Source organism: Belonocnema kinseyi, chromosome 3, assembly GCF_010883055.1.
Source record: "Belonocnema kinseyi isolate 2016_QV_RU_SX_M_011 chromosome 3, B_treatae_v1, whole genome shotgun sequence".
NCBI lineage: Eukaryota > Metazoa > Arthropoda > Insecta > Hymenoptera > Cynipidae > Belonocnema > Belonocnema kinseyi.
In genome coordinates, this window is record NC_046659.1 from 53695665 (window position 1) to 53703623 (window position 7959).

General features: G+C 31.1%; 1 protein-coding gene across 1 annotated transcript in view; it reads left to right on the top strand.

Moving 5' to 3' along the window:
• Positions 1-3933, top strand: part of LOC117168836 (40S ribosomal protein S11-like) — a 9471-nt gene extending 5538 nt beyond the window's left edge. The window contains exon 5 of the mRNA XM_033354688.1: positions 3816-3933. The gene's annotated coding sequence lies outside the window, so the exon portion shown is untranslated. The remainder of the gene's footprint in view (positions 1-3815) is intronic.
• The last annotated feature ends 4026 nt before the right edge of the window (positions 3934-7959 follow it).

The following is a 7959-nucleotide window of genomic DNA, read 5'->3' on the forward strand; positions in this document are numbered from 1 at the left end:
GAGGCCCATGCTCTTCATGCTTGCATCTAGTTTATTCAACATTCTTTGTAGGTCTTCGATAGACTCTGCCATAACAACCTTATCATTTGCGAATGCTAACCCATGTACCCTTACTGTTTCGAGATCCACACCCTCTTCGTCGAAGAGAGCCATTCTTAAACACTTGTCCATAAATAATATAAATAACCTTGCAGACATAACGCATTCTTGTCTGACTCCTTGAATAATATCAAAACAGTCACTCAGTTTCCCATTCACTCTTACACACGCTTTGCTACCTGTATATATTGTTTTTATAGCTTGTAGGAGCCATCCATTGACTCCATACTCTTTCAGGACTTCCCAAAGTTCACTTCTATCGACCTTGTCAAAAGCTTTTTCTAGGTCAACAAATGCACAGAAAACTTTTTTTCCTACTCTCAAACTTTTTTCTGTTATTTCTCTTAAGCTAATTATTTGATCCGTACATGACCTTCCTGGCAGCCTTACCGTTTTTCAAGTTCTTAATTATATCCCTAACCTCAGTGACACAGACTTTTTCAATTGAGTTTTCCATCGCATCGTGTTCAACATCGCAGTTGTGGTGACCTATAGCTTCATCTCCGAATTGTCTCCTAAAATAGTCTCTGAAAGCCTCTAGTATTCCGTCTGCATTATATACCTCCCCCCCCCTACTATTTCTCATGTTGACAATTTCTGTACTTTTGTTTCCTTCACATCTCGAACCATATTGAATACTACATGTAGAAGTACCCAGTAATATGCGTTGAATTCAGAAAAATTAAGAATTTGTATTCCTATGAATACACGATTTTTCCTCCGTCTCAAAATTCCCCAACGGGATAAGAAAAAGTGCAAATCCTATTCCTCTCAATCGACTTAGTAAAATTTAACGAAAGAATTTATTTAACCTATTTTCAATTATTAAATCTTTTTATAACTTATAAATTCGAAATATATTTTAATTTATAATCATTTATCTTTTAATAATATATTTAAACGTCTTAAAAATGCATTTAAGAATTCTATTTAAATGTGTCAATTAAAATAATTTTAACTCTTGAAAGGCGGACTTGAATGAATTAAGATGAAATTTTCAAAACTTATATTCCACGTAGAAGGAATAGAAGACATCTCTGTGAGGTGTATCTATCGGTACAATTCCAAAGAATTAATTATATTGAAAATTATATTTATAGAAATAAATTAGTTTCTGAGATATCCTATTCTTATAATGACATTTTAGGCAGATGGAAAAATCGCACATTCAAAATAATAGAATAATTTTAACTTCTACGCTGAAATCTGAAAATATTAATTTTTCTCTATTTAACGCTTATTACCGGGTATTTCTTTCAAAAGCACAATTGGGTGAATCTAGTTTGGACTGATATTTTCAGTTAAAACGCGAAATAAAATGGAATTATAAAATCTTCGGGTTTTTACAAAAGGACTTTGTTACTTCACGTTTTGATTAGTCATTATAAATTATTGTGGTAGTATTTTTTCTAAGACTGACGGGAGGGAAGCCCCTGTGGAGCTCCCCTGGCGCTCAAGCTATAAAGCCTATTGTGCCACTCAATTATCGTGGTAATTTCGCGCTTAAACTGCATTCGTGTTGAAACGTTTTTTTCAGACGTATATTCTCAAATGCTAGGTGTAAGCTTTTGCCTCTCGTAAAATAAATATTCGCTATTTTCAACAGAAATTGATAACTTTGTACTTTGCACTTATGGTTAACTGAACCTTTATTGCGGGGTGATGTGGTTGTACATTTCTCTTTTATTTTTTGCAGAAGTTAATAATTTTCTATAAAAACCATGAAAAATTATAAAAAGTAAGCCTTTATTGTGAGGTGGTAGATTTTTCTATTTTTTCGAAGAAAAATGTAGCTATTGATAATTGTGTGTAGAAATTCGTTTTAAAAACGAGGATTTGATAGAACGTTGTAGTTTCTCTTACGAATGTTTTCCATCTGAGTTTTGCATTGATAATTGTACAGGAAATTGTTGGAAAATTAGTTTGCCACCAGTAGAATGTGTTTGTTTCAAGCAACAGTACAATTTTAATTCGATTCCTTCAAGTCCGTGACTGATTTGAGATTTGGCACCTGATTTGCAATTGTTTCTAATATATTTTATTGAAAAACAGTTGTGAACCAGGTGACAAATCTAAATTTTCGTTACAGGCAGAGGCGATTACAGGTTTTCTTGTTTTTTACGGCGGCACAATTATTATTTTGGGACAAGTTTTCAAATTCATGTTTAAACCTTTAGTTCCACTAAATCACTAGGGAGGTCGCTGAAGTTTGTGAGTCGGCCATGTTTATATTTCGTTTGACAGCTTGACAGTTCGTGAACGTAACACGCCACAAACGGCAACAAAATAAATAGAAATGTGACAATTATTTTCATTAAAACGTTATCAGTAGGACCGAAAGCTAAAGAAGTATTAGGTATGTTTTCTATGTATTAACGTTAATTATTTTTAAGAAATATGGTTTCATTATTTAGTATCTTTTTGAGGTTATGTTTATATTTAGGCGACGGGGCGTAGAAAAATACAATTTTAAAATAATAGGGTGTTTTACCATATTCTGTCATATTATTGTAAATTTATTACGTAGTTTATTTAATTTGTAGGAAATATGTTACTTTTGGAAAAGGAAGTGCTTCGTATGCTATTTTAAAGCTAATTGAAATTCCCATTATTCCATTGACTTCGTACATAATTACTATGCTATATATCAGAAAAAACTCGTAAAAGTACAGTTATATATACTATATACAGGGAAATTGTTGCTGTTTTGATTTGTCAATAAATTAAGTAAATGCGGTAATAAGGACTATATATATATATATATATTCCAGCAAAACATGTAACCACTTATCTCACGGTCGTGAGACGTGGTTGTGGCTGAAATTTTTACCGCGATTTCGCTGGGAGCGGGTGCAATTTTCCAGATTAGCAGCCGCTCCCGGCGAAATCCTGCGGTTGTCCTTATGACAAATTTTTAATTATGTATATATATATATATGTATGTATATAATTAAAAAAGAATTCCAATTTTGTTTTCTTTTTATGTTTGTAGAAATGGAAGTTTTCCAAATTAAGTTGAAATCTCTTCCGATTTCGTTGTTATTTTAAAAACGAAATTTTACATTATCAGATAAACTAAGTACATGTAGGCTTTAGGAAAAAATTACAAACTATGTATTATAACTAACTTTCCCAGGTTCAAATAATTTACTTTATTTTCAAGTAAATTAAATTAGTAGTGCTTTACAAAGTTATGAGGACATTTATTATTCGTTTTTTTTACATTAGTCTCATACATATTTTTGCATATAATCAAACAAAAAGTATTTTCCTTTTTCATACGTGCTTGGACTCATTTTTATGCAAATTTTGCATTTGTTTTCATAAAATGAATGTATAATCGAGGAATTAATTTCTTAGAATCTGACAAATTCAAGGTTTTCGGCAAATTCGCCTGATGACTTTTGTCCGAAGGAAATTGATTTAAAGAATTAAGTTAATTAAAAGAAATGCGGTCGAGGTTCAGCTGAAAAATGAGCCTAAAGAAACATTCGGAGTTATTTTTACTTCAATAAAACCGTAACATTGAAATTATTTATCGCCGAATTTATTGATCGTCTGATCTGAAAGAGAATTTTTTTTATTTTATTGCATTGAGAAAATAGGAGTATGAAAATATCATTCAAAATTACAATTCAGCATAATTTTTTATAGGTATTTAAAATTTTTAAATCAACAATGTGAATCGTTGTTTAATCTTTTCTATTTATTAACAGATCGAATGAGTTTTTGCTGGACTATGCAAAGGATGGGAGGAGAAATTTTTCTAGGAAGCGGAGGTATGCTTCACCGGGCCTTACTTTTCATGCTAAAACTTGGATGGAAATCTCGTTTTCGATTACCTATAATTATCGTCGTTACTTTTATCGTTATGGACATCAGGATGCATTTGGAAATAGACGTTGAAGTCTAATTCAACGACAAAACATGCAAGCAAAAAAATTCTCTTTTGGGACTCAATGCTTATGTTTTATTATTATTACTTATACTTTTATATTAAAATTTCTTAGATTCATAAGATAGCTTTAGTTATAGTTAAGAACCAACTAGTTGTTAAATTTGAAATTGGATATTTGACTAAGGTGACACAAATTAATATATAGTTTAAGACTCGTCAAAAATTTATGGAAAGTTATTGATCATGGTGAATTGAGGTTATTTGAATAAATTTTATTTTATGGTTGTTTACTAGATAGTTCTTCTTCCGCAGTCTTTGCCTTCGATTCATATGGTTTCCTAAAGAAATGCCAAAAAATCTAATAAAAATAAGGAGGTGGGTATACAAAAATGTCATTCTCTATGAATAATAGTGTATTTTCTATTTTATTACAATGAAACTGTTATACAAGTTTGTAAACATTAAGGCAACGGTAAGCTGACATATCGTAGATATCCACGATATTTCCATAAATATACATTCTGTCATTTAAAAAATATAGCTTCCTTATATATCATCCTTCATGTAATTGACAAAATCATATTTCAATACCGATCACGAATAGAAATTCATCAAAAAGCGGGATTCAAACAACTGAAATTCATTCTCATGGAAACGGACATACAAAAATTATAAATATATTGCAAATCAGAATAAATTACCTAAAAGATTGCACGATCGACTTTTGAAAATTACTATTCTTAAAAAAGAAAAGTATTTTCAATTAATAATTGCAGTTTCTTTACAATAAAATTTATTTCAAGCCTTTTCATCTGATATGAAGAATAATTTGGACAAAAATCAGTTAGATAAATGGAAGTTTTATTCAATTTTTTTCGAGCTTTTATCGTAATTGAATACACTTGGCGATGCAAAGTCTTGAGTAAGTAGATCGGTAAGTACTTAGCTGGTACATCGATGTTACTCAAAGAATCGTCGATCGATGTCGAAATGTACCACGAGAAGACTTCCTAAGCTAACGTAAACAATTTACATGTAGCGTAAAATAATGTAAGAAACTCTTAAGCTGCAGAACTTAAAGCTGCCTCATCTAAACTAAACACTTGTACAATGCCTTTTTTGTTTACTCTATTCGAAACTAAATAAAAATTGCGAAACCGTAATTCGAATTACCGAAAAAACACCTGGGAACTACTGAACTCGAAGAATCAATTTGACTCGGTTTTTCCAATTTACTCATGGACTGTCTTATATTTACAAGAGACTGTTCTATTTGCACGAGAAAATGGCTAAAAAGAGTTGCAAATTTATCCGAAGCAGATTCGCTGGTTCTCGTTCATTTGTGTCACGATTCTTACCAATAAAATAACATATCTATAATAATTTTAGCAAGGCAAAAAACCTTGGTCATACTTTTTTCTCGCACAGCCTCACACACGTTTAGACACTCACAAATTCCATCACACACTCTCACACATTACATTATCTATCTTAGGTAACGTGCGTTTTATTTTGTGTTTTTTAATTCAAATTTGATTTGAAAACAATTCTCAAAAAAGAGAATTTTCTTTTTTCAATTTGCCTTTAAATCGGAAGTCTAACATGATTTCCCATGGAGAAAATCAGGGAAGTTCTCATTAAGGAGACAGTTTTAGGTGCCAGGATGGGATTTCTGAAACCGAAATCAACAACATGGCACTAAGCGATAACATCAAACACTGATTCGATTATCTCAAGCATACAAAAATAAATTATAATAATAATTATTATTTATATTTAGCCTTATAGTGCGGTGAATACTATGCGATATTTGTATCTATCCATCTAGATTTCACAAGAATTTCTAATTCTTCGAAATGTCTTACTTTCATTGTTTAAAATTTCTTCATATTGAAAATAAAAACCATTGTGAAATCCTGGAAACTGGAAAATGTATAAAACGGCTGACAAACAAAACAGTATTAAATCAGCAATTGTAGTTTGCAGAGAGAAAAGGGCAAAGTTAAATCAAACCTTTATTGTTCGTCTTCACCGATTCGACCAAGGCAATTCAAGGAATTCAAAGTAATAACAATTAATTCAAAGAATAAAACAAAATTCAATGAAATTCAGAATAATGCAATGGAATTCAGGAGAACTCGATGTTTTGCTTAATTATTATTTAACTGAAATCAAAAAATGTATTCCAGGAAGTCAAAGAATTACCAAATGTAAAGAATTTCAAAGATTCAAGGAATTCTTTGAATGATCCACAAATTAAAAGTTGAGAGATTCAAGGAATCGCAGAGAATTTGGAAGGCCTGAAAGATTCACGGAATTCGCAGCATGACAGAAAATGCAAAAAAAATAGAGAGACTGTAAAGAATGTAAAAAAGACAAATATTTGAAGGAATACATAGAATGCAAAAAGTCAAGTAAGTCAAAAAATTTCAGAATTTTAAAAGAAATCAAATATTCAAGGAATGATAGTTATATAATCATTTCTGCAATTATTTTACTTCCTTGAATCTTGCAGTCCTTTCAAATTCTCTAAAATTCGTATAATTTCTCGAATCCTTCAATTTATTTAAATTCCCTTAATTCGTTGAATGATTTGAAATCGTTTAATTCCTTGAATTAGCATATAATAGCAATAATTATAATAAATTATATGTAATCTCTTATTATTGAATTATATAATCTCTTAAAAGATTCGATAATTCAAGGAATTCAAAGGTTTCAAATAATTCAAGAAATTCCACGAATTAAGAGAAGTTTAAAGATTCGACGAATTCAAATATTTGCAGAAATTATTATTGCGTTATAAATAGATACTCGTAATTTTGTTATCTTTCCAGGTTATCGCAACGAGTTGAACTCAGCATCCTGCATTAAACAATATCAGGTATGATTAACCTAATTTTTAAAACCTTTGCGTAGCCCGCTCAGCAAATTACGATTGCTCATATTTTTATCGGCTACTGTAAGTGTATGGGTACATATATATTTTTGTGGGGTCATTTCTGCGTTCCTGGTTAACAACCCGTGAGATAATAAGCGATAAAAGTTGACGACAAAGGCCGAGAGGAAATACAAAATTCCAAGTTCTATCACGTTCGAGTTTGCAAATCAAGTTTGATTGTTAACCAGAAAGAAGGAAAGTTCTATCTCTTCTGCTTTTTAGATTTCAATAAGTGACCTTAGAAATGCTTTGTAAAATTAATGGCACACCCAGAAGAGTTACGAAGGCCGTCTGCTTAGTCAGTAACAGTTGAATGCACTTAGGATAAACCGAATACTCCTTAGACCATATTTACATGTATGTATGCTTGCGTACATGTTGTAATAAGGTTCATTCACAAGGTACCAGTGCATCAATGAATGCATTGATTGATTCAAGATACTGATTCAGAAGAAAGTTTTAACGACGCCTCAAAAGGCAAAGATAACATTTCTACTTTCAATGTTTCCTCTATACACTTCAATTAATTGCAAAAATAGATTTTTTTTTTTAAACCGGAAACTTAAAAAACATAGGAAATGAGGATGTCCTCCTGAAGTTTCAACAATTTTGGAATGCAAAATTCTAAGGAATCTCCTCAAAAATTGAAAGCCATGCAGTTTTCATTATACCACATTTCAATCTCTTTCTTTCATGTCTCTTGCTCCATATATTATCACAAGAGGCTTAAGTGAGAGAAAAATATAATTCCTCTAGTTCCACTTTAATCAAATCTATATACAAATAAATGAGAATGTAAAATGGTCTAAGCAGTATTGCGATAAAGGCACGGTATGAAGTAATGAAAGCGTGAATACAAGCCAGGCTTTATCATCGATTCTGAATGACGGAACTTATACGCCAAATAAATTAAATGAGGTCACTGAAAAAAGGCATACCTATTTAAAATCGCTAACGTCATCGCACGCTCTAGACTCTAGTACCTGTATTTAAAATCGAAATGTTAGATTAAAACTTTTAG